The 26876-nt window shown below is 46.1% G+C and overlaps 1 protein-coding gene across 6 annotated transcripts in view; it reads left to right on the forward strand.

Moving 5' to 3' along the window:
* SERTAD2 (SERTA domain containing 2) overlaps nt 1-26876 on the forward strand; it is an 89921-nt gene that overhangs the window by 39481 nt on the left and 23564 nt on the right. The window contains exons 1-4 of one of the 6 annotated variants that reach the window (XR_010989121.1): nt 6176-6445; nt 6807-6991; nt 18999-19084; nt 20267-20890. The gene's annotated coding sequence lies outside the window, so the exon portion shown is untranslated. Of the gene's footprint in view, nt 1-6175; nt 6446-6806; nt 6992-18998; nt 19085-20266; nt 20891-23377; nt 23756-26391; nt 26500-26876 lie in introns of those variants that run through there. The other 5 variants (XM_068153092.1, XM_068153093.1, XM_068153096.1 and 2 more) reach the window with 5 other exon arrangements.

Consider the following 26876-nt stretch of genomic DNA (forward strand, 5'->3'; position numbering starts at 1 on the left):
GACCTTGTCCTCACCAACAAGGGAGGCTTTGGTGAGTGGTGTGAAACTCTAGCATCCTTGGCTGCAGCAACCATGAAATGGTAGATTTTAAGATCCTCAAGGCATCAAAGAGGGTGCAAAGCAAGCTCACTACTCTGGACTTCAAGAATGAAGACTTCATCCTCTTCAGGTGTCTGCTTGGCAGAGTGTCACAGGATAAAGTCCTGGAGGGAAGAGGGATCCAGGACCATTTCCCTCCAAAACCGGGAGCAGTGCATCCCAAGACGGCAGAAGGCAGGAGGCAGGCAAGAGTGCCAGGAGGCCAGCATGGATGAAAATGTGCTCCTGGACAAAAGAGGAGAGTCTGAGTTGTCCAAGCAGCCAGGGATCAGGTTGGGAAGGCAAAAGCACAGACCTGAGTGTGGACAAGCATGCTGGATTCATGAATAAGTTACATCCAGGTGTAATTATCAATTATCCAGTAAATCATGTCTGGTGTTTGTCCAGCTCTCAAGTTGCAAGTCCCTCAGAATCCTGATTTGATCATGGGAGAACTACCAGACGTTTCTTGTCAATCACAGCCCCCAGTTCCTCACACACTGGTGCTGGCAGAAAGTGAAGTATAAACGTAAGGAACAATTTGCAAAGTACCTTTACTTTTTAACTATTCTGTGGAGAGGTCAAGGCTGGATCTGTGTTGGGATAATTTGCTTTTATGGTTTCTGTAAGTGCCTCTCCAAAGCTGGAGAACCAGCAATTGAAGGATAGTTAAAAAAAAAATAAATAATGCTGTGTAGGCTGCCACTTCTGATCTGCTTTAAAAACAGCCTCCCCATTTTACTGGTTTACCCCACACTTCCATGGAGAATGGTGAGACACAGGAACAGGTTTCCCACAGAGGTTGCAGATGTCCCCTCCCTGCAGGTGTTTAAGGCCAGGTTGAAAAAGGCCTTGAACAGAACAGAATCAACCAGGTAGGAAAATACCTCAAAGATGAAGTCCAACCTATCACCAAATACCACCTGACAACTAAACCATGGCTCCAAGTGCCACATCCAATCCTTTTTTTAACACCTCCAGGGATGGGGACTCCACCACCTCCCTGGGCAGCACATTCCAATGGCAAATTACTCTTTCTGGGAAGAACTTTCTCCTCACCTTGAACCTAAACTTCCCCTGATACAGCTTGAGACCTGTCTACAATCTCCTTTCAGGTAGTTGTAGAGAGCAATAAGGATTTCCCTGAGCCTCTTCTTCTCCAGGCTAAACAACCACAGCTCCCTCAACCTCTCCTCACAGGGCATGAGCAAGCGGGGCTAGTGTGAATGTCTCCCTGCCTATGACAATGGGGTTGGAACTAGATGATCTTTAAACCCAAATCATGCTTTGACTCTATCATAGAGAGCTGCAGAAGATCTGAGACTCATTTCCCGCAGTCCCAAACTCTTCCTGATCGCCAGCTCAGGGGCTTTTCAGAGAGCCGAGAAGGGAAATTTCAGTGTGTCATTTTCACTTCTTGCTGCTTATGTGGCCATTGTGAAGGTGTCCCTAAACTGTAGTGCTTATCAGTATGTGATTGCTGTATGGAGATACTCCACAAACTGTGAACCCTATTTGTTAATCAAATAGGTAAAAACATGCCACGATGGGAAACCTGTAAGAATCTGTGTTGCTTCAGCCTGTCTGCCTTTGTTTTGCCCATCACAGTGGACAGTGATTTGTTGTGTGCCTCTTGTGCACTGTGGAACATGAATAAAGAGCATCCATGCACTAAGAAAGACCCAAACCAGATTAAAGCTATCAAGCTTTTCCTCTTCTCCTGACCCTTTTCCAGGCCTGTTTTGTTTTGTTTTTTTCTTTCCCCCTCTCCTTCCCCCCCCCCCCCCGCTGTGTGAGCTGTGTGTTGCTTGCATGCTTCCAGGGCTTCATGAGACATGCAGCACTTCTGGATGACAAAACAGAATGAGGTGCTGCTTTGTTATCCATAAGGATAAGGAAAGGCTTGTTGTCTCTTCCCTCCCTCTCTCCTTTCCACAGACCTTCAAGAGTTTGAAGAAGTTGAGTGAAATATTCAGTGGAGTCCAAGTTCTTCTTTTGCCCATGTTGTTCATGGTGGGAGGGATGTGACGTAACACTGAGCAGAGGCACTGCGCTCAATCTGCTTCAGACTTGGGCAATAGGAAGAAAAGCTGTGAGAGAGCCTCTTGTCAGGAGCTTTCTGCTGCAGTCCTCCAGACAGGCTGGCTGTATTCCTGAAAGACAGGTCACATCCTGCCAGACATGACAGACACTGGGGTTGTACAGTCTGTACTCTGCAGGGCTGCAGACTAGATGGCTCCTTATGGCCTCTGCCCATGAATACTGGAAGGATACACAATGAAAGGTCCTTTATGCAGGTGCCTTCATATGGGTGTAGCAAAAGGACGCTTAAGGAGACTGCCTTTGCTTCCATCTTGCCCTATAAATGCCTCCCATGGTTGCTAGCCCTTTACTGGGAAGCACAAGGCCCTTCTCCCTAAGGGGCTATGGACTGGAGGCAGTGAGTGCTTGCACTAGGGCAACCCAAAGAGCAAAGTCACCTTTGAGAGCAAGAGTAGGCTCTACAGATGGTACTGACATGCCATGTCATGCACCCTGGTGCCCAGCAAGAGACATTACTAGAGAGTTCTAACAAGACAAAGCTCAGATTAGCAAATACAGATGCTAAACGTTTTCTAGCTATCCAGGCTACTACTTACTGTAATTTTGGAAGGAAATGTGCATCTTTACTTTCTGCAACTGAAAATGTAGCCATGGGCTACCTTTCACTAGATCAGGTTGCTCAAGGACCTGTCCAGCCTGGCCTCAAACACCTCCAGTGAAGGGGGCATCCACAACCTCCCTGGGCAACCTGTTCCAGTGTCTCACCACCCTCCTGTCAATTTCACACTAATGTCTAGTCTAAATCTCTGCTCCTCAGGCTTAAAGCCTTTGCAAAAAGTCTCTCCCCAGCTTTCCTGTGGCCCCTTTCAGGTACAGGTGTCAGATGGGTAATATGACATGCAAGCATGCATCATCTTCTGTCAGTGTAGGAGGCTCCTGTTGCAAGGTGGAAAGGATGCTTGGGGTGAGACAGCTTAAAAAAAAAAAAAGGCTTCACAGAGCTGATTTACCTGTGCTTTTAGTTACTGCCATTCCTCTAATCCAGCAAAGCTGTGCATGAGTTCCAGCCTGGCTGCTGTAGCTTGCAGTCTGGCCCCAGATGTGCAAGGCTTACTTCATCACAGCCAAATGGAAACAGCACCATCACATTTCCTCTGTGCTACTCCTTGGTGATTTCTTCCCCAGCAGCACTTGGCTTACAAGGTTAAAACCCTGCTTAGGAAGGGTTAAAACCCTGCTTAGGAAGCCACTGTGAGCTGCCTAAGCACAGCAGAGTCTTTCCTTAGCCCTGAGCCTGGGCCGCAGACTCTGCAGGCCAGCTTTTGCTCCCCATTAGCTTCAACATCCCAGGCACTGTAACAGCAAATCATGGCACTAAGGAGACTGATCAGCTGTGCCAGAGATGGCACAGGGACAGGTAGGACATGGCTGTGGGAGTTTGGTTCTTGCTCTGCGAAGATAGTAGTGGTGTGCCCATTGGAAGAGGACACATGGAGCAGCTACCTCCTACTTCAAATGTGGGGAAGAGATGCACAGAAACAAGCCAGAGCAGAACTGTGTTTTAAGCTTCACCAACACCGTGTGTTGTTCAGATGTTTGCAGAGTGGTTTTTACTTCCAGGCCCCTCAAGAAGTGCTGCATTGGGGCCCAAATTGTTTCTTTTCCTCCACGTGCTGGCAGATGATGGGAAGAGCATGCTGAGCGTGGTGTGCACTTGAGGGCAGTGACTTTTGAGGCACATTTTTGGGATTACCTGAGGTTTCATCACTTCTGTAATTTAGTGTTTGTGTGTGTGTGAAGGGAGTGTTTAAAATTTGTAGACAATAGTTTGCTGGGCTGCCTGGAATGAAACCCCTAATGAATAGTCCATTGTTTACATCCATTTGAGGCTGTTTCTTTGCTGAATTAGTGCCATGAAACATAGCTTGCAGTTCTGTTGTTTTTAACTCCTCTCTCCTTACCCATCCCCCTTCCTATTCCTTATGGTTGCTAAATCCTGCTGTTACCTTCTCTACACGAGTTTCCAAACTTCTTTCCCTCCTCTTGATTTTATTCTGCTTAAACCCCTCATCCAAAATGGCTCATGTTTTGCTTCTAGTTTGACAAAATTCGCTACCCCCAGACCTCTTGGCCTCACACATCAGTCCTTATTTATTGCAGTCTAAATGAAGGGGGGTGAAGTGAAGTGCCAAAACTGTTTCCTGTTGTCATAGTCAGGTGTAGATCCCCCTTTTCCCTTTATCTTTCCCTCTCCACCTCCTTGCTTTTCCTGTGCTAGTTTGCAGTTGGGCATGCATATTTTTTCTTATAATACTTCATCTATTTGTGTTTTTATCTGCAAGCCTCCTGCCCAATCTCTAGGCCTTATTTCCCTCTCTATTCAGGTGCTTTCTTTCCTTGCTCTGTGCATGCTGTTTCATGCTCTGGTCTCTGTACCTTCCTTCTGGTGACTCCTAATTTGAGGTATGGCTGAAGCACAGCATTAAAGGTACCAGCTGTGCCACTGCCCCTTTGCCTGTGAGACAGAGCTTTCACCCAGCTTGGTTGCACAGCTTGCGGAAGAGTGAGGTCAGGACATGAGGACTGCCTTGCTAAATGTTTTTGTCCCTGTGCCTGGTGGTCTTTCTACTATTGAAACTCCTAAAAGTGGTACTTGGTCTCTCTCCTAGCTGTGGACAATGTCTCCTGGGGGAGGGTGGAGGAAGGTGTAGCTGCCTTTGTTCCCCGTTTTAAACAGATAGCCATGGCTAGTTGGTGGAGCTGTCAGCTTGTTTTTCTGTACTCTCTTTGAGATGCCCCCCTTTTTTGTTGACAGGCTGCATGGCTGTTAACCTGCATGACTTGCTGGGAGCAATTGCTCAGACTGTTGCATGCCATACTCTGGGACTGTTTTTTCTGGGCCCCTCAGTTTAGGTTTATGTTGAGTTGCTCAAACGTGTCCAGAGAACGGCAACAAAGCTGATGAGGGGCCTGGGGCACAAGCCCTCTAAGGCGGGGCTGAGGGAGCTGGAGTTTGTTAGCCTGGAGAGGAGGAGGTTCAGGGGAGACCTTATTGCCATGTACAACTATCTGAAGGGTGGTTGTAGCCAAATGGGGGTTGATCTCTTCTCCTAGGCAAACAGTGACAGAATGTGAGACCACAGTCTCAAGCTGTGCCAGGGGAGGTTTAGGCTGGATGTTAGGAAGAAATTCTTTCTGTGAAGAGTGATTTGCCATTGGAATGGGCTGCCCAGGGAGGCAGTGGAGTCACCATCCCTGGAAGTGTTTGAAACCATCCTGGATGAGGCACTTAGTGCCATGGTTTAGTTGATTAGATGGTGTTGGGTGATAGGTTGGACTTGATGATCTCAAAAGTCTTTCCCAACCTGGTTAATTCTGTGATCCTGTGATTCTCTCTCCAGCCCTGATCTATAGATACTGAAGAAGGGAATTCCTGGCTGCCTTGTTTTGAAAGCTATTACACTACAGAAAATCTCACTAAATGAACACAGCACCTGACACAAAACTTAGGTCTACTCACCTTTCTGGGTTTCCCCATAAAAAAAAACCTTCTCTTTATTATTTGAGGGAAATTATTGTTTAAATAATAAAGTGTGTAGGCATAAAGGGTTGCCTGCTTTTCCAGGAGTTCCTGGAAAGCAGACCTGGGGAGATTTCCATCATCAATAGAGGGAATAGGGTATTTTGAAGAGGGATATTTTGTTTGTATGTTTTTCTGGGTGGGCAGCATGCAGGTGCCACGTAGTTCAACCCCACTGCATCTCTGGAAGGGTTGTGTGTGCAGACTGAAGTGCCAGGACAGCTTATCCACAGAGAAGTCCCTGTGTCTGAGGAGATTGTTGAGTTGGAAGAGTTGGAAGGTCCCAAAGATTTCAGGAAAAGTGCATGCAGATCATCTGACAGTCTCCTTTGATTAAAAGGGTGGTGTGTCCTGTGCAAATCAACCTCTTTTGCTTCCCTTCACAACCTCTGTGGGGTGTCCTCTGGGTTACAACCAGAGTACAATGCTATAAGTTTTGAAATACTGTTTTTATGTGTATGACAGTGCCAGCTTCCTTCTGGGTCAGAAGAATCACTTCAAATATGATACTTCAGCCTATGCCAGAGAAGATCCTGCAAGGAGGAGACTTGGCTGTGAAAATCTACCCTGTTGCTACAGAGCTCATTTGATTGCATGTTGTTATGTGACAAAGGAATGATTGAAGAAACGCTGCAGCTAGTGAATGAGCAGAGAATACACCTGCCCCAGCTACAGGACAGCTTGTACATGACTGGAACCTCAGCCACCTGGTAGTGGTGCTGGGGCAGGTACTGGCTGTGAAAGGTCAGAAGGGGAAGCAGATAGGTTTTGAATGAATGGGCTTCTTGGGAGTGGGGGAGGAGGGAATTGAATTGCTTGTCTGCCTTTGAAGTAGTTCTCCTTCACCATGCCTTGTGCTGCTAAGGAAACCAGATTTTGGGGACATTGGTACTCTAAGCAGCAGAAGTTTCTAGTTCCCACAAGTGAGGATGCTTTCCTGTCCTTACTTCCACTCCAGATTGATGTTGATGTCCTGAGGCTGTGCCACTGTGCCTTCATTTTGTCTTCTTCCTTCCCTCTGAAAACAGAAAGTTAATACGTGGGATCTGAGATTCATTCCTGATTTGCTTCTCCTCCTGGCCTTTTCCCCTTCCCCGTTCACTAGGCATTGCACATATTTCTCAACCCAAGGATCTGTAGCCGAGAAATAGGTCAATGCAGCAGCACCTGGACCACAGGCATCGCCTGAGTCATTTGTTGGTGTGACGTGCTGGGATAGCAGGCCTGGCTTTCTGGGAGAGCGGGATGCGAGAAGGCTCCTTGTGATACCTGCCATATGGGCATTCAGAGGTGAGGTAAACTCTGGTTCCAAATTAAAAAACCAATCAAGCAAACAAAACCAAACCAAAGAGAAAGGTAACTCCATCAGTGCACAGATTTTCTGCTGGCTGGTTGGGATGATTTGTAATGGTATATGCAGAGCTTTGTCACCTTTGCACTGACTTGTTCCATTGCTGTCCAGAGGTTGGCCTCTTGGCCTGTAAAAAATGAGTTGTTGAGCTATGGTGCTATTCCTTGTGGCCAGGGGATCTGGGACTATCACAAGCCCTACTGCAGAGCTCATTTGTGGGCAGGAGAGAGCCACCTGGCATAGTCACTCAGCCTCTCTCAGTGCCGGTGATTTTGTTTTAGGCACCTTTATAATGTGACCCTACCCAGGGTGTAAACAAATCATGTTGGTCTCTTCTCCCTAATAACAAGTGATAGGATGAGGGGAAATGGCCTCAAATTGCACCAGGGAAGGGTTAGTTTGGATATTAAAAGAAACTTCTTCACTGAAAGGGTTGTCAAAGACTGGAACAGGCTCCCCAGGGATGTGGTTGAATCCCCATCCCTGGAGGTGTTTCAAAGAGGCAGAGAGGTGGTTCTGGGAGGGACCTGGTTTAGCACCAGACTTGGTAGACTTAGAGAATGGTTGGACTTGATGATCTTAAAGGTATTTTCCAACCCAAATGATTCTATGATTCCATGATAAATCTCTTTTTACTCAGAGGGTAATTGTGAGCAGCAATGCTGGCAGACAGACTTGTACAAGAACATGATTTGTGGTCTACATGGTTCCTTTGGGAAGCTTGCAGGAGAGGAGCATGATTTCATTTTTTTCCAAAGGGTGTGAACATGGAGTAAACTTGACCAGTTGCTGCAACAGTTCAGATGCAAGGGGGATGGATGCAATGCAGCTAGCAGCAGAGATGGAGGTATCTGGGAGTATGCAAATGTTGTCTTAGGACACGTGCCTTGTGCTTCTTCCTGAGAAGTGCTGGGAACAGATTGTCACAGAAATGCAACAAAATCCAACAAATGTTCAGTCTGGTTTAGGTTGAGGCAAGAAATGAGGGCCCTATAGCCTGGAGAGATTTGTGTCAGTCTGTGCACCCTAATTAGATGGGTTGACAGATCCTGTTTCTCCTGTTCCTTCCCCAGTTTGCAGCATTCAGTCTAGGAAACGCCTCCTGAATTTGCCCTCACGGTTGGCCTGGCACACTCACGTAGAGTCCTTCATGCCATAAGGCTGGATGTCACTGGGACTGGGCTCATGACCTGTTTGGCTGAATATGCGACTTCATCCTGGGCCCTCTGTACACCATGTTCTTGAATGCTTCTTCCCAGCAGCTGGCTGAGCTTTGGTGTGGAGAGGATGGTATCTGACCCTGCAGGGCCCTAGAGCTGTGCCTGCAACAGGCAACTGAAAGTTTCTTAATAGACTCCACTTTATCTTGACAATGAATCCTTTTCTTGAGAGAAATGAGAAGTTTCAGTTTCAATCACTGGCCTGGCTCTCATTAACCTGTTTTAGTCAGCAACTCACGGCTTTTCTGGGCCACTCTCTCAAACTGCTGCTTGTCAGCCTGGTGAGATGGTGGAGTAAAACTCCAGTGCTCTGCTGAAATTGCAAAGGGAGAAGAGACAGTTTTACCCCAAATATTAGAGGAGACTTGGTCAAATTAACACTACAGTAAATGTCAAATATTTTGAATTTACAGGGTACTTTAAGCCCCAAGGGAGGGATGAGGGGGAGGAAGGAGGGAAGGGCTTGGAGTGAAGTTAATAAACCTTTTAAATCTTTTGACTTAATCTTTTATTCAGTGCTTGTATAAGTCAGTTATCTGCTAGTTAATTCCAGTATTTTTGATACCTCTCCAGAGCCAATACACTGCAAACCTTCAGCCCTGTTGGGTATTTGTGCTACAGCATATTTAATAGCCATGACAACAATTCAACAATTGTATAGCAGCCTCCCCTCCCTGTCTGAGTGCTGCAGGCACCAGAGTGTCTCCATTGGAAAACCCCTAAACATACAGTTTCAGCCAAAAGTGGTTTAATGATAGTCTACTGAGAGCTTGACAGGCTTTTTTTTTTTCCTTCTTTTTTTTTTGTAAGAAAAAAAGGGGCACTTTTTTCCCTTCTCCCCCTCCCCACGGTTTTTAACTTCTTCACTTCTTTGGGGAAAGCTGCTGCTGCAAAATGCAGGGCGAATGAAAAAAGAAGGGGGGGGGGGTGGGGGGAAGAAGAAGAAATTGCTTCAAATTGCTTAACAGGCTTGATGAGACAATGAGTGGTGTGTTGGAGTGGCTGCAGGGAGCTCTGCGGCTGCTTTTGTATGATTTCAGAGGTGAATTTAGATGGCTGGAAGATAGATGGGTGCCAGATGCAGTTTGACACAGATTCCGGCAGCTGCTCCTGCGCGAGGTTTCATTAGTGGCGAGTTAGCCGTCAGCAGAGCTCCGGCGAGGCCCCGAGCGCTGAAATGACAGCGAGAACAGGCAAACAATACAATATTCACTAAGTGATTTTAATCTGGGAGATTAAATGACACCCAGTTGGTTTCCCGACTTAGAAAGCCAACAGGGTATAAAGCTGTTTGTGGCGCTCGCTTCTGCTCAGACCCTTGTCACGGATATTTGCGTTGCGAGTGCTTCCCTGACGCCTTCCACCCTGAAAAGGGGAGAAAAGGGCTGGTTTTGTGTCACAGTCATATTTTTCCCCTCCTAACTGTATAATGTGTTTTTAACTGCAACAGGAAATATTGGCCTGGCTTCAACACATGCTTACATTGGACTGAAGTGCTCGCATGCTCCTGCTAAGCACAGGCATAACTGTTTGAAAGATTAGGGCCACAGTCTGTAAAGCAAACGGTTTCCTTTTTAATAGATGGGCAAGTCCCAAAATCAGGAAGTCATTGGTATTTATGGGCTTGGGGAATTGGGCTTGATTTTAAGTAAGCCAGTGTACTAGGATGGATGGAACTTGATAGGAATGGCAGTGGAGCTGCTGTTCTCCAGGCAGCTGAAGTTTTCTTTTGTGGCAGGACACCCTAACGGTTGGGATTTTGTGAAGTGAGAGAAAATGTGATTGAGCTTATGTACAGTATAACCCAGGCTGACTGTAGTTAAAGATTCTTCTAGGGGGGGCTTTGTGGGCTGTGTTTTGGGAACCCTTGCTGTGGCACACTTACCATGTGGTTATTTGGGCTTTGTAAAAACTTTATTTCTGATTGCTTTAGCAAGTGAAACCTTGAGTAGCAGAAGAAGTTTTTGTCCTGTTAGTTGGAGAAAAGCATTTGGAGGGGCGAGGGGGAGAACAACAACAAAAGGACAGTAACAACAAAAAACAAGAAACAACCAAACAACCCCCCAAAAACCCCCAACCAATCACACAAAAAAAAAAAAAAACAACAAACCCAAAACCCACAACAAAACAAAAACACAGAAAATAACCAACAACCAAAATCTCTTTTCTTTCATACTTACCACCTGAATATTGTCACTACATGTTTAACTGCTCATGTCATAGAATCATTTTGGTTGTAAAAGATCTTTAAGACCATCAAGTCCAACCGTTCTCTAACTCTACCAAGTGTGGTGCTCAGCCATGTCCCTCTGCACCACATCTCTGCCTCTTCAAAACACCTCCAGGGATGGGGGTTCAACTACCTTCCTGGGGAATCTGTTCCAGTGGTTGAGAACCCTTTCAGTGAAGAAGTTTTTTAATCCAACCTTAGCCTTCCCTAGTGCAACTTGAGGCTATTTCCTCTCCTAATATCCCTGAGAAGAGACCAACACCCACTTTACTACATCCTCCTAGTAGTAGTCAAACTACTTGGTTCACTTTGAGTCATTTACTATCCTCGCAGTAAGCAAACAAACCAGCTCTTTTTTCTCCTTCCTCCCCAATAAGCAAGTTGGATGTGTACTGACTGCCTTTCAGCCTCAACCATTGTTTGTGAATGTTCCAATTCTGTGTCTAGATGCCTTTGCTAAGTTCTCCATGCATGGCTTCAATTAAGCTTTCCATATTGAGAACCTATGCCTTAATTTATCAGGTTAAAGATATCTCTGTTACATCAGTTGGTTCACAGTGTGTTGTGACCTAATCAACTTGCGATGTAAGCCATTTAGTGAGGAGTAATTACTCAACAACAAAACATGTCTCTCTTTCCTAATAGCTGTGAGTCAGTTGGCTAATTGGAATCCATTTTGGTAGTGGCAGGTCAGCAATCAGGAGGTGACTTGCTGGCTGGTTCCTAGCTGGGAGGAAATACAAAGCTACAGCTTCCTGAGGCCACTGGGAGAGCATTGCTGCTGCTTGAGAGCTTCGCTGCTGTTGCTGTCGGTGCTCCAGTGTTGTGGAGTGGTGTTATCCTTTACCAGTGACTCTGTGACATGGCTTGGTCAGAACCCTTTCCTGGCTATTTTTGAGGGAAATAATTTGGGAGGAGGTTGGAAATGCCAGAACCCTTCTCAAGACTTGCTAAAGAGCTCTGGGTTTATAATTTCTTGGGGTAGGGGGTTGCAGTGATGATGTTACCATGTGATAAATGTTCTCCCTTGCCTGGTTAGGCCTTGGTTAGGAGATGATGTGAAGTTTAGGCATGTTGGCTTATGATGTCTCAGAGTAACTCATGACAGTGACAGAGCAATTTTTGCTTTCGGTGCCTCATCACAGAGGAGCAGGGGCTGCCAGAGGTGCCATGCTGAGGCATCTTTTTGATGACCCCACTGGTTGCTACCTCTTTTTCTGCTTCACCAGCAGATAAATCATTGAGGTACATTCATATTTATTTTTTTACTTTTGTTTTTTTTTCTCTCTCTCTCCTTGGCTTCAAACCTTCTTGAGAGGGAGGTGGAGAGTAAAATCCTCATGAATTAACATTATTTCCCTAGTGGGCTTTGCTGCCATTTTATCTAATTATGCCTGCTGTTTTCCAGATCACATTGTAAGCATTTGCATGAAGGGGCTTTCACTTACCTCCTCAAGTAAATTAAATAACAGCCCTTAGGCAGGGCTGACAGCATTATGCATTTTCATCTGGGAGATCAACAGCTCCCATACCTTCATATGGAAAATGCTGAAATGAGAGGGAAGCTCTGTGCTTTTGTTGAATAAGGGCAACTAGATGCCAGTTAGGGCTACTTGGAAAATGCCTGCTGCTGATTCTTGCAGTGTGTAGAGATCAGTACAGAGGGAAGGAATCTGCAGCAAAGGCTGTAGAGAACAGACCATAGTTTTTGGCTCACTAGGGCCCACAGGCTACGTGCAAGATGTGCAAGGAAAGCCAGGGAAAGCAAGCCTGTTGTCAGCAGCTTTAAATACGCAACCCTACTGGAAAGCGTGAAGGGATCTGCAAACCAGGAAAGATTGGAAGCTACAGACATAAAGCAAATGAGAGGTGCAGGCCCTGCCCTGAGGATGTTTATATGTGATTTTGTGGATAAGGAAGGCTGGACTTGTGTTGAGTGCTCTGGGAATCCAAATACACGGGCTTGACTTCCATTTCCACAGGAAACCATCCCATAGTTTCCCTGTGCTTCATTCCTTCAGTTTGCAAAATAAGGCAGTAGCACATCTGCTGAAATGAGGCTGCTGCTTTCATGGCCTGACCTGTTAACTCCCAGCAAAGTATCTACCCCCACGAACTATCCTTCTTCAAATGCTTCGGAGCTCCTAGAGTCCTTCGTGATAACAAGCCTCATGGAATGATCCAGTTCCTTCCCAGTCATGTGTGATATACATCAGAAATGTAAATCAACCCTTCCCTGACTGTGGTCACTCCTCCAGTTCTTTGACACAGTTGGGAGCTGAGGAGGAGGAGCAGAGAGCAGGAACAAATGGCCATGAGCAAAAGTGGTTCTTCAGCTTCCAATCTGCCTAAGCTCATCTGGCAGAAAAGATGATGTTGGGAGGAAATCAGAGAGGAACTCCACGTCCAACAAGGGGACGAGCCTGGGGTGTCCCAATGCTATGGTGTCCTCTTGGGCTCTGCCTTTACAGGATGGTTAAGTGTGCTGAACTGGGGACATGCTAGTAAGTGAGCTGAGTGAGCATTTGAGTGAGGAGGAGGAAGAGGAGATGGGCCCCTACATCAAGTAGTGAATTTAATCTCTGCTCTGAACTGCTCATGTTGATTGTGAATGGAGGTCAGCAGTGGGAACTGCTGCTTAGCTAAGGCAGTGTGTGTCTATATGGTGGGGAGCCTTACATGTAGAGGAAGAAGGAACCTATGTCCTTCTCTGTCCTGCTCTGCTGAGATCTCAACTAGGACACTGTGTCCAGTTTTAGGCTTCCCAGTTTAAGTAGGACAAGGAACTACTGGATAAAGTTCATCAGAGAGCCACTAAGATGATGAGGGGTCTGGAACATCTGCCTTAGGAGGAAAGGCTAAGGGAGCTGGGTCTATTTAGTCTGGAGGAGACAGAGGGGAGAATCTTCTCAATGCTGATCAATAGCTAAAGGGTGAGTGTCAGGAGGATGGAGCCAGACTCTTCTCAGTGGTGTCCAGTGCCAGGACAAGGGACAGTGGACACAAACTGCAACATAGGAGGTTCCACTTAAGGAAAAAAGCTTTTCCCTTTGAGGGTGGCAGAACACTGGGACAGGCTGCCCAGAGAGGTTGTGGAGTCTTCATCTCTGGAGGTGTTCCAGATCTGCCTGGACGTATTCCTGCATGATGTACTCTGGGTGATCCTGTTCTAGCAGGGGGGTTGGGCTAGATGATCTTCAGAGGTCCCTTCAAGCCCCTACCGTTCTGTTACTCTGCGATATGTGTGGAGATGTTCAGGAGGAGACTTGATAGGGTGCTTGGTTGCATGGTTTAGTTGATTAGGTGGTGTTGGATGATAGGTTGGACGTGATGATCTCGAAGGTCTCTTCCAACCTGGTTCATTCTATTCTATTTTATTCTCTTAGCTTGCTGTAGCTCCATGATGACAGTGATCCTCTCAGTAATATGGTGGCAATGTTGAATACCCTTTAACTTCTGGTGCTTATTCTTCTTTGCCTTTTAGCATTGGTTAAGGTTTAAGGAAATCATGCAGACCGTTAAGATCTGCTTGAAAGAGTCTGTAATGACTCTATTTTGTCTGGGGATGTTTGAAGAAATGCAGCTGACTTTTCTTTTGAAAATCAAGATTTCTGTTCCATCAAAACATAGTTCCAAGTTGAAGGTGCAGAAGCTAGAAACATGATGGGGGTGTGAACACCTTGTAACTTACATGTTAAAACATCTTTGTTCTTCCAAGGAGAGAAGGGCCACAAGGATGATCAGAGGGCTGGAGGACCTCTCCTATGAGGACAGACTGAAGGAGTTGGGGCTGTTCAGTCTGCAGAAGAGAAGGCTCCCAGGTGACCTAATTGTGGCCTTCCAGTATCTGAAGGGGGCCTACAGGAAGGCTGGGGAAGGACTTCTCAGGATCTCAGGTAGTGATAGGACTAGGGGGAATGGAATGAAGCTGGAGGTGGGGAGATTCAGGCTGGATGTGAGGAGGAAGTTCTTCACCATGAGAGTGGTGAAGCCCTGGAATGGGTTGTCCAGGGAGGTGGTCGAGGCCCCGTCCCTGGGGGTGTTTAAGACCAGGCTGGCTGAGGCTCTGTCCAGCCTGATCTTGTGTGGGGTGTCCCTGCCCATGGCAGGGGGGTTGGAACTAGATGATCCTTGTGGTCCCTTCCAACCCTGACTGATACTATGATACTATGAAGGAACGGAAGAAGTACTTCATTATGCGTTCCTGTGTCTGAGATGAATTTTGAATGCCAGCAAGATAATAAAATTTGCCCATCTCTCACTTCGTTCAGGCACGGCCTCTGTGCCTGAAATACATGGAGTTTAGCTCGAAAGCAGCTTGTCATTTGTTATCACAAAGCCACCACATGTAATTCATGATGGATGGTGGCTAGTGGACATGAGAGGTTAGCAGCTGGGACATGAACTGCCGGGACATTTCACAGACATTCGTGCTTGGTCAAAATCACTGCAGCAGGGGAGAGGACAAGTGAGTGGTCTCTGCGAGGCAACTGTGGGAGAGGCTGAGATGTTGTCTGCCTTTATAAATCAGGGATTCAGAGATAAAGTCATAATTTCTTAGCATGAATATGCATGATTATGCACAATGCAAGACATATCACAGCTTTTATCATGTTGGGGGGAGATGATTCACGGTTGATCCAACTTCTTCAGTGATCTAGTAGTAGACATGCCCTTATTGTTAGTATTCACTCTCTGTAGATGTTAGAAAGTTTTCTAACAATTCATGATACCTCTCAAGCTCTCATCCCCTTCTCTCTCTTTAAAAAAAAAATAAATTAAAAATTAAAACTCCTGCTGTACACATCCCCCAAGCATGTGGGAGAGTGAGTTGGTGGGAGATGACTTGGCTTTGTCGGAACTTCACTTAATGCAGGGTGGGGGCAGAGAAAATGAAGCTAAATTACGCAGATCCTGAAGGCACAGCGAGTGTGCTACATCACTTGTGAGCATGACTAGAACTGAAAATGAATCACAGCCTTGTTAGACGCTGTATGTGTCAGTGCATGTGGGCAGAAATATCATTCAGCGAGAGAAAAAGACAGAGACTACATCTTTTAGAGTGTACTGGTCCCAGTGAAATCCTTGTAGTATTTAACCTAATGGGTGAGAGCTGAGAAAGGATGACAGAGCTGCTCTGGGATATTTTGCTACATTGATTTTTCTTCCTTTCTGGAAGTTCACGTGGAGTTTGGACCACTCAGCATCGACATCTGCTTTCTAAACCAGAAAAGGCAGGCTGCAAAAATTGCAAGTTCAGGTTTGAACCCACTTTTGAGGACTTTGTGATGTAATCACCAAGGCTCATTCTGAGCTATATTTGAACATGGAGTTGTTTCAGCCTGTGTGTTCATTTTGTGTGAGGAAGCTAATTCGATTTCCTATGTACTTCTGGTAGTTCGTGTGCACACAAACACACACCAGTGCATACACACCGAGCTGCTTCACATTTTCCAGCTCCAAAAATCCAGGCAGGATCTGTAACCCTGATTCTTACAGCTGTGTAATTTGAATGAGACTTGTTTCCAAAATGGAAATGGGTGTTACAGTTGGCTTGTAAAGTGACAGAGCCACACTAGGTGATTTAGAGATGCTGGAATCATCTGACCATAAAATCTGTTACATACATCTTTGTATTCCAGAAGATATTTGCCACAGATAACAACATTCCTAAAGGAGCTCTCTCATCTCCTGCAGAGACCTCTCCATGGAAGCTAGCAAGCAGCAGCCATCTTCAAATTCTCTCCTCCCTGGCACACCAAACCCACGCTTTTTTGAAGCCATATGGAGTCAGCCAGGTTATTCTTTCAGGGAGTTTTGGCTGTGCATTTTTGCATGTTGGCCTCAGTTCTGCAGTCTGCATGTTACTTTCCACTAGTCCTAACAATGCTGCTTCTCCAGCAAAACTTTTCCATCAAAACAAAGGGACCTGTTTGTGGATTATTGATGGGATTCTGTCTTCTGGTCTGATAATGCCAGTTTTGTATAGTGATAGTCCTCGCCTGTTCCTTATAACCTGTGGTGTGTCTGTTGCACTCAGCACGGGTTCATGAAAGGCAGGTCCTGCTTGACAAACCTGATGTTCTTCTACAACAAGGTGACCTGCTTAATGGATGAGGGAAAGGCTATGGATGTTTTTCACCTGAGCTTTAGTAAGGCCTTTGAGACCATTTCCCACAGCATCCTCCAGCAGAAAGTGTCTGCTTGAGGTTTGGAAGGGTGGCTGCTTTGCTGGGTTAACAACTGGCTGGGTGGCTGCACCCAGAGAGGGGTAGTGAGTGAAGATAAATCCAGTTGGCGGCCGGTCCCACTGGTGTTCCACAGGTCTCAGTGCTGAGGCCAGTTCTCTTTGATATCTTTATCAATGATCTGGATGAAGGGATTGGGGCACCCTCAATATGTTTGCAGATGGAAATAAATTGTGTGAGAGTGTTGATCTGCTTGGGGGCAGTAGGCTTTCCAGAGGGAGCTGGACAGGCTGGCTCAGTGTGCCAAGGTCAGTTGGATGAGATTCAATACGGCCAAAGTGTCCAAGTCCTGCCTTTGGGTCACGACAACCCCATGACCACTCCAGAGCTGAGGCAGAGTGACTGGAAAGCTGCCCAGCAGAGAAAGACCTGGGAGTGCTGGTTGACAGTTGTCTGAACATGAGCCAGCAGTGTGCCCAGGTGGCTGAGAAGGTCAACAGTATCCTAGCCCGGATCAGCAATAGTGTGGCCAGCAGGACCAGGGAAGTGATTTTGCCCCTGGACTTCAGCTCTGCTGAGGCCTCACCTTGAATCCTGTGTTCAAGTTTGGGCTCTTCACTACAAGAAAGACATTGAGGTACTGGAGAGGATCCAGGGAAGGACAGCAAAGCTGGTGAAGGGTGTGGAGAACAGGTCTGGTGAGGAGCAGCTGAGGGAGCTGGGGTTGTTTAGTCTGGAGAAGACAAGGCTGAGGGGAAACCTCAATGCTCTCTACAACTCCCTGAAAGGAGGTTGGAGCTAGATGGGTCTCTTCTCCCTAATATCAGGTGATAGGATGAGAGAAAATGACCTGAAATTGTGCCAAGGGAGGGTTTGGAACAGGCTGCCCAGGGAGGTGATGGGAGTCACCATCCCTGGAGGTGTTCAAAACATATACAGACTTTGGGACATGGTTTAATGGCCATAGTGGTGTTGGGTTGATGGGTGGACTTGATGACCTTAGAGACCTTTTCCAACCAAAATGATCCTATGATTCTAATTGAGACGAGAGGATCTGGCTGGGCCTGCAAATGCATGTTTTAGACTTGAACTTCTCCACTGAGGGGCAAATCTTACCTCTCTTAAGAAGGATTGCAGGTTAAGCTTCTTTGAGCATGAAAAGGGAAATTTATCCCCTTTCCTAACACCTGGGATTATCTTTGCTCAGCATAAACTGGAAACTGGTAGGATTGAGATATGCTTCCAAATGGCACCTGTTGTTGACAACATCACACTGAGAGTGAAAACTTTCAGGAATTAAAGCAAACCAAAAATCCAACAAACCCAACAGATTATTAATGCTGGTTTTCCTGAATGACCTGTTAAAAGACTACAGAACTCTTGGTGTAGATGTTGTGAGCATTACAGGCTAGACAGGCTACTCTGAAAGCAGCTTTGGATGCTATTTCATAGCCTAAAATTTAGCCAAAACACTCTCTTGTGTGGTATTTGGGGGGGGAGTAGGGGGGTGTCATTGTGGGTTTGGTTTTTTTTTTGACTCTTCCTCTCCTCTCTTGTTTATATTGCCTTACTTTCTCATCCATCCACTACTGGTATGGCTAAGTTTCTTGTTAATTGGAGTTTTATAGGCTCATAGAATCATTGCAGTTGGAAAAGGCCTTTAAGAGCATTCTCTAACTCAACCAAGTCTGGTGCTAAGCCATGTCCCTCAGCACCACATCTCTGCCTCTTAGAAACATCTCCAGGCATGGGGATTCAACCACCTCCCTGAGGAGCCTGTTCCAGGCTTTGAGAACAACCCTTTCAGCCAAGAAGTTTCTTCTAATGTCCAACCTAAACCTCCCCTGGGGCAGGCCCTGAGGCCTTTTCCTCACCTCCTATCACTTGTTAATAGGGAGAAGAGACCAGGCCCCACCTGGCTCCAGCCTCTTTTCAGGGAGCTGTAGTGAGTGAGAAGTTCTCTCCTCAGCCTCATTTTCTGTAAACTAAGCGACCCCAGTTCCCTCAGGTGCTCCTCACAAGATTTGTTCTCCAGACTGTTCATCAGCTTTGTTGCCCTTCTCTAGACCTACTCCGGGACTCTGTCTTTCTTTTAGTGAGAGCCCCCAAACTGAACCTAGTACTCAAGGCATGGCCTCACCACTGCTGAGAACCAGTACCCCCCTGGTTGTGCTTGTCACACACTGTTCCTGATCCAGGCCAGGGTACTGGAACCCAGATGGATTCATCTGAATCTCCAGAAATCCTGGGGTTGTGGTTTCCTCTGCAAAGCGCAGGCAGTTTTTCTCATGTGTGGCACTTTTCTTAGGGCCCTGTCAGATCCTGGTGCCAGGCTGCTGTGCTGAAGGTGGGAAGCCTGTGTGCAGAAGACAGATTTGGTGGTCATTTTGGCAGGTACTGGGCTCTTGACATCTTGTATAATTTAAAAGCTGATGATTCTAGACACTAGCCTAAGTTTTTAAAAGGTGGCTAGAGATGTGTGGTTTCTTCTCAATCCCCCTCCCCACAGACCAGGTGCTCTGCACTTCCTGAACACCAAGTGGTTTTTGAAGTTAAGAAAGATGTAAACTTTCTGCAGCTGAGGACACAGCAGTGCACCTCTCCCTGCTAAAAATAAGGGGGGTGAAAAAGAGCAAAACCCCACCAACAGTAACTTTTGAATACCCTGGTTATCACAGGACATTCCTAGAATGTCCCTAGGAAATGAAATGTGGAATCTCTTTTGATTCTCCAGCTCCTAAATGTGACTGCTTTGGGAGAAAGGCAAGGAAGGAATCCATACTTGCAACAAGAAAAATAGTTTTAGTTGCTCAGAGCAAGAGCATGGTCTGAAAAGTAAAGATTTTAGACTTCATGTGTGTGGAACAAAAGGCCGTTGTGAGCTATGTACAAGAGTTGCTGAGAGTTTGTATTCTGCCCTTTTTTTCTGTGGGAGTTATTTCCTGTTGTTGACTAGAGTTCTTTATTTAGAACCACCTAGCTACTGAGTGATGGCTCGCTCACAAGAAGAAAAAGTGTGATTAAAACTTCCTAGGGCTTATTTCAAGATCTCCCTGCTTCCATTTATTTAAGGGGAATCTTTGCTAAAGGAAAGGAAAAGAAAGGAAAAAAGAAAAGAAAGAAAGAAAGGAATCAGTTCAAAACAACAAATGCATTTCCTTCTCATGATTTCACCCACATCAGCTGTGGCAGCTAGCAAAAATATGTTGGGAGTCTGAGGTCTTTCACTTGAACATCTCACGGAAGACAGTGTTTCTCTAACAGAGGTGTTTTGGTTTAGGCTGTCCTGGTTTTAAAACCAAAGCAAACATCAAATGCCAGACCTCCCTTTGTGCTGGTAAGAGTCAAGCACCAGTGTTGCCTCCCCACCAGCTGCTGGGGGACAGCTCTTTCACCAAACCCCACAACTGGAGTAGGAGTGGGCACTTGCACTTTCCTGGCTGCTCAGATGAGTTTCCTCTGCCAGCTAAAAGAGGTTTCTGTCAGCTGACCTGCATGGGAATAGTATTTGGGTATGTGTGTGGAATCAAATTATCAGCACTGACATCTGTTTAACTTCTTTTGCTCTTATGGCAGGCGCTTAACATCCAGTTAAGAGTGATGGAAAGTTGGCAGAAGAGCAGATTGGAAAAAAAAAAGGAAAGAAAAAGGTTTAAGCAGCAGGTTAACAGTACTGGACTCTAGGGATAGGTAAGCAAGCAAAGCAACTGGGGGTTCTGTTTACTTTTTATCTTAGCAGGAATCACACTAGGAATGTCCCCTGGGTGTAGATGATTAGAAAATGCTCTGGGGCATGAGGTACAGAAGATAGACAATGATCCTTCCTTGACTTGGCAGGCCCCTGGCTGTCAGCCTCTTGCAGAGGGTGCCCAGCAAAGGGATGGGTGTCTTTCTGTGAAGTACTTGGCTGCTGGCTGCGCTTGGAGGCAGGTCCTGGGACAGTCATTCACACCTTACCTTCTACAAATAAACCTAATAGCAGCTGTTTTGGAAGGCTGAACCTCCCTCTGTAAGAAAGCAAACCTCTCTGTGAAAGAGAGGTTTGGGAGTGGGGAGCAGGAATTTCTTTTGAAAATCTTACCGATTTTAACAGAGTAATAGCTGACAAGGAACTCCTCCTTGTCTGTCTCTGTCCTGGGAAAGTTCACGACTAGGAGAAGCAGCAGAGAGATTATGGATCAAACCAGAGAATGCCCTGCACTCAGTAGCAATGGGGATGAAACTCTTCCTCCCCTTGTTTCTTGGGTCTGTGCCTTTTCCTCTCTGTACTCCTACCAGGTCTCTGCGGTCTCAGAAAGCCACTTCTGGTTTTGGGGAGAGCAGTGTGCCTCAAGAAGCTCATCTGCTTCCCTAGCTCTCTGCCATACATCTTTGTTGTTGTTGTTGTCTTTTTGCTTGCAAATGTTGACACCTTATGTGGTACGGAAGTGACCAGACAGGAGAGCGGCCTCCTCCCTCTTCCAGACCCTCTGGCACATTTCAAAAACATTAGCACCCCAAAGTCACTGTGGGAGGAAGGAAGAGAGTATCAGAGGTGTGAAATGAAGGGAAAATAGACTGTGATGATGAATGGTGGCTTCTTAGCTTTTTTCTTTGTTCTGCTGATAGGTAGAATGATAGAATCATTTTGGTTGTAAAAGACCTTTAAGATCATCAAGTCCAACCATTATCTAACTCCATCAAGTCTGGCTTTAAACCATGTCCCTCAGCACCACATCTCGGCCTCTTTTAAACCCCTCCAGGGATGGGGATTCAACCACCTCCTTGTGGAGTCTTTTCCAGAGTCTGAAAACCCTTTCAGTGAAGAAGTTTCTTGTAATCTCCAACCTAAACCTCCCCTGGTGTAACTTGAGGCCATTTTCTGCCAGATCCTAAATACTCTGTGGGTTTGCAGTGATTGAGGGTTTCATCTTTGCTTGGGGATATGCTGATCATGTGTCAACCTCTCTTAGCCTTTGGCTAATGGTCACTGTAAATGAAGAGCTTTCTTTAAAGGGAGAGAACATAAAGCAGGGTAGAGGACAACCCATGTTAATTTGTGCAGTTCCCTTTTTCTTCAGAAAGCTCCCTTGCTGACTGCTACAGGGGTGCTTTTAGATAAAGAATACATACTTTACCCACAGCCTCTTTAACCTGCAGATAAAGGACGAGCTTTTGCTGACTCTTGGCCATAATCTAAGAATCTGCCCATTTTATGAAGGGTTGAAACAGAAAGAGTTGTGAATTCACTGCACTGCCTCAATGAGTTCAGTTTTGTGTGATCTTAATTTACTTGTAGTGGAACAGAATGGCAGTGGGAGTTTATGCCACATTTGATGTTCTTGTGCTAGGTTTTTGCCACTTTTTTTTTTCCCCCCCTTTCCCTCTTCTAAATTTGGCCCTGCAGATTCAAATTCTGGTTTATTGGGGTTTGTCGATTGGGTTTTGTGTTGGTTCTTTGGGTTTCTCCTTTCATTTGACATTATGTTCTTTTGGGTTTCTTTTAAAGAAGGGATGTGTCACTCACTCTTCACTTGAAATTAGACCCTCAGAAACCTCTGTCTGGAGTACAGATAAACAGCCCCTGTAAGGAATTTTGCACCTGGGGCAGTCAAAGGAAGGATTTATCATTGCAAATTGCCTTGAAAATGCCTCTCTCTCATATTTGATAAGCATCCTTTGGATCCAGTGGCTTTCAGAAGCTGCAGAAACAAAATGCCCAAGCCTCACAGATGGTTTAGGAGCTTTAATACTCTCTGCAGGTCGTATCCCAGTCAGCAGAAGCACTTAGAGGTGGTTGCATTCGTTTTGATGTCAGTCTATTAACCCATGTCTTTATATAAATAAGGATTGAAAGTTGTGTGGTGTTTGGTTTGGTGGTTTTTTTCTGGTAAGGAATCTCGAGTGTGGACCCATTAAACCCCAGTGACACAGTTTGAACTCCCATATGACATTACAGTGCTCTGTAACATCAACGCTGTAGCCACACCACCATTTTGGTGTTGCCCTCCCAGCCTCCAAACATGTTGCTACCCACTGTACAGTGCTGTAATGTGACAAATCTGAACAGGAGCATGAATTTCTAGCAGCCTACAATCACCCTGCTGGTGGCCCTGTTTGGTCCATCATGCCTTTGTCATCTCAGCAGGGTTAAGCACTGCTAAACACTTTTCAACTCACCTATGCAGCCAGGCCTCTTCCAAGTTTCAAGAGTGCTTGAGAAGAGTGTGAGGGACATCCAAACTCCCAAAATGTATAGGAGCTCCATGCAGAGCTCTCTGCTTCAGAAAGGGGTTGGAATATATGCAATGCACCCAGTAAAGCCAAGTCAGCAGAGCTGCTCTCCCCTGGTAACCCAGGAGCAGGTAGCATCAGCGTAAGGGAGATGGTGATGACCTTTGTATCGAAGCATGTGTGGCTCACATGTTTGACAGTCCCATGTTAAGATTTTCCAGGCTCATATTGGGTTTGTGCTAGACTAGTGGGTGGCCAAAGTCTTCTGGCTTGATTGCAATGACATCTGTTTACACCAGTGGTTAATTAAGTCTGAAAACTGGCCATCTTCATATTTCCCCCTACCATTTCTGGTGGTGTTTTTGTGGGTTCTTTTTTTTTGTTGTTGTTGTTTGGGCTTTTTAAATTATTATTATTATTCTTAAAAGTATTCCCTCCTTAGTGGTAAAACAGAGCCTTTGGTTTTATCTCCAGATTTATTTTTTCTCTAAACCCACTGGCCCCAGCAGGAGATGGATATCAGGACATCAGCACAGCCTCTCTTCAAAAGAGTAACCAAGTGTTCCAGAAAAGAATGACTTGTGCTTTTGATGGAGACAGCAGAGTGAGCACTGAAAGGAGAAGAAAAGCAGCCTGAAATTGGTTGAAAACTCCACTCAAGGCAAAGCAAAAGGCACTGTGTCTCGAGTGGAAAGGGGAGCCCGTGTGCTGTACAGATGGTGTCGGTGTGAACAATCTGGCCTGGGTCAAAAGTGGAGCACATCTTGCAGGTGGCAGAGCCTGAGCAGGATTGGGGAAGGAATGTGGATGCTTAAGAAAAGGCAAAAAGCTGTGAAGAGATCCACCGAAATGGTAGGCAGCCCCAAACCTCTGGCAGAGGACAGAGTGTTTCAGCAGGAGTGAGGATGATGCACACCAGCAGTCTCCAGAGGACTGGGAGTGCACAGGGAATTACAGAGGGAGGGAGTCATCTCCATGTGTGAGGAATGCAGCAAAACCTCCTCTGACTAAGGCAGCTAATGCACGCTGCGCTGTTGTTTTGGGTTGTTGTTGTTGTTGTTGGGGTTTTTTTTCCCTCTTTCCTGATAATCCTGTTCCGTAAGATTTCCTTAATAATTTACTATGTGAAGAGCAGTCCTTTGGAAGAGCATCTAAATCACCAAGCCTTACTTTCAGGTGAAACCAGGCCACCCCTTGCCCTTGACGCACACCGGGGATTTTTACTGGGTCTGACTGTTTGAGAGCTATCTTGACATTAAGGGTTTGGGTTTTTTTTTTCCTTAATTACTTAATGAATTTACCATGTGGCACAACCCTTGGAACTGCCAAGCAACAGCTTTCTATTACTAGGCTGTAGGGGCCCTATCCTGTGCCACTGAAGCCAAAAGCAGGATTTGGGAACAGACGTTGGAATCAAAATCTGTAGGAAGGCTTAGAATAACTCCACAAAAGGGGATTAGTTACTCTCAGAATATTGATTTGTGAGCTCCATGGGGTTTTTTTGCATCTCTGTTCATTTCACCCCAGTGAGATCAACTGCCCAACTGGACATATAATATATGATACTGCATTAGAACCAAGGCTGCATTGGGTCATACTCATTAATTAAACTGATTTCTCCTCTAGGTTTTTTTGTTGGGTTTTTCTTTTTTCTCCTCCATTTTTTCTTTTTCCTTTTTTTTTTTTTTCCTGGAGAACTAACAGAGAATGATAATTAAGCATATTATGCATTCTGGGGAACAGTGTTTCTCCTACTGCCACAGAAACATTAAAGGAGAAAAACATGAACTAAAGCAGAAAATTAACAGGGGAAAAGAGGGGAAAAAAAAAAAAAAGAGCTAAAATTGGAGTGAGAAGCAGGGTAGCATTCCTTCCTTCAGTTTTAACCAGTTCCTCTGTGCCTTGGCACGTGTAGGGCAGCCTTGATACAGTGCAAGAGTTGCACCAGGAAAAAAGAAAAAGGCAAAAAAGCAACTGAAATCTCAAGGAAAGCAGCTCAGCTCCTAGGTGCAGCTCTCTCCCTGCTGCTGTATGGCTGTGCAGACTGCAGTAATGCAGCATCCAAATTTTTTGAGGGGGTTGCTTTTACTTGTGGCTGAGCCTTGCTTGATAAGGGCCCCGCTCTGCAAAGTCAGTGTTGACCCCAGGCCTGAGCTGGCCTGAACAGAGATAACCCAAGGTCTTAACAGGGTTTCATTTGCTTGTAGCGTGCTTGCCCTTTACTCATGAGACTCACGTTGCTTGGTGGGGAGCGTTGCTCTAGCAGAATGAGCATCCTTGGCCATAGGCAGGTCCTTTGTTCAGCTTTTCCCTGGTTATCAGGGCCACTGGGGTCTTTATTTGCAAAAAGTTGTCTGCTCTGGGGGTAGTATTAGGTATTTGCCTGCCAGCTCAAGCATGTACAAAAGCAAAAGCATCAAAAGAGAGAAGGAAGATCTCAGAATGACAGAACAGTAGGGGCTGGAAGGGACCTCTGAAGACCATGTAGTCCAACCCCCCAGCTAGAGGAGGATCACCCAGAGTAAATCACACAGGAACATGTCCAAGTGGCTTCAGAATACCTCCAGAGATGGAGACTCCACAACCTCTTTGGGTAGCCTGTCCCAGTGTTCTGCCACCCTCAAAGGAAAGATTTTTTCCTGATGTTTCTGTGGAACCTCTTGTGTTCCAGTTAGTATCCACTGCCCCTTCTCCTGGCATGGAACACCACTGAGAAGAGTCTGGCTCCATTCTCCAGACACTTGCTCTTCAGCTATTGATCAGCATTAATGGGACCTCAGTCTCCTCATCTCCAAACTAACCAGTCCCAGCCCTCTCAGCCTTTCCTTGTAAGGTGGATGTTCCAGCAACCTCATCACATTGGAGACTCTCTGCTAGACTTTCTCCAATAGTTCCTTACCCTTCTTGAACTGGGGAGCCCAGAACTGGATGCAATATTCCAGATGAGGCCTCACCAGGGCAGAGTAGAGGGAGAGAAGAACCTCCCTCGATCTGCTGGCCACACTCTTCAGGCATCTCCGGATGTTACTCACTGGCCTTCTTGGCCCTGAGGGCACACTGCTGATTCATAGTTAGCCTGTTGTCCACCAGCACTCCCAGGTCCTTTTCCCCAGAGCTGCTCTCCAGCAGGTTGGGCCCCAGCCTGCACTGATACATCGGCTTGTTCTTCCCCATGTGCAGGACTCTCTTGATGACATCTTACAGCATTAACCTATGCTGCAATTAGAAAGGAAAAGGCCAAGGATGTGATTAGAAACATCGGGAGCAGTTCACAGGCTCTTTTTTTGAGAACCATGAGGGATGCCAACATTTCACACACTAAAGGTTGCTGCTTTTTCCTCCTTAGCACACGTGTTGATAGGCAGAGCTTACCTGGCAGTCTGTAGTATTTCTGATGAATTACCCTATGAAGTCCAGTGCCTGTCTCCCCACTCCTCACCCTTCATATCGTTGATTTTTGTTTGTTTGTGTATTTATCTTTAACACAGGAGGGGTTTTGAATGATCTACAGGAAGCCTGGCCTCAATCAGGCAAGCTGTGACCATCCTTGCTCAGAGACAAGGCCGCGCTTAGACCGTGCCGGTGGCCCACGTCAGGTTGGTACTGCTACTGAAGAAATCGGGTTGGTTCCTTCTCGGTTAGCATGCTGTCTTCAGGGGTGAGCATTTGGAGGGATGGTATCAATACTAGGACTGCACAGTTACATCTGTGCTGCTGCTGCTTCTTAGGAAGCCCTTGCATGCCCCATTCCAAAATGGGATGTGTTTTGGGTGGCTCCTCCTTGCAGATGCTCAGACTTTTCCCCACCCCGAACTCCTGCAGGCTCTTGGCCACACTTCCTTTCACAGCAGGCTGGTTCTCAGCGCTTGCTGACAAGTTTGGGTAAACTGTGTTTGGGCCTTGCAGACACTTTTCTGGTCATGTTGCTCTGGAGCTGCAGAATGGAGTTTTTTGGCCAGAAAGGTCTCCTTAA

This window comes from Melanerpes formicivorus, unplaced genomic scaffold (genome assembly GCF_026170545.1).
Source record: "Melanerpes formicivorus ecotype bairdi unplaced genomic scaffold, bMelFor1.0.p_v2 SCAF_25, whole genome shotgun sequence".
In the NCBI taxonomy this organism is placed as follows: domain Eukaryota; kingdom Metazoa; phylum Chordata; class Aves; order Piciformes; family Picidae; genus Melanerpes; species Melanerpes formicivorus.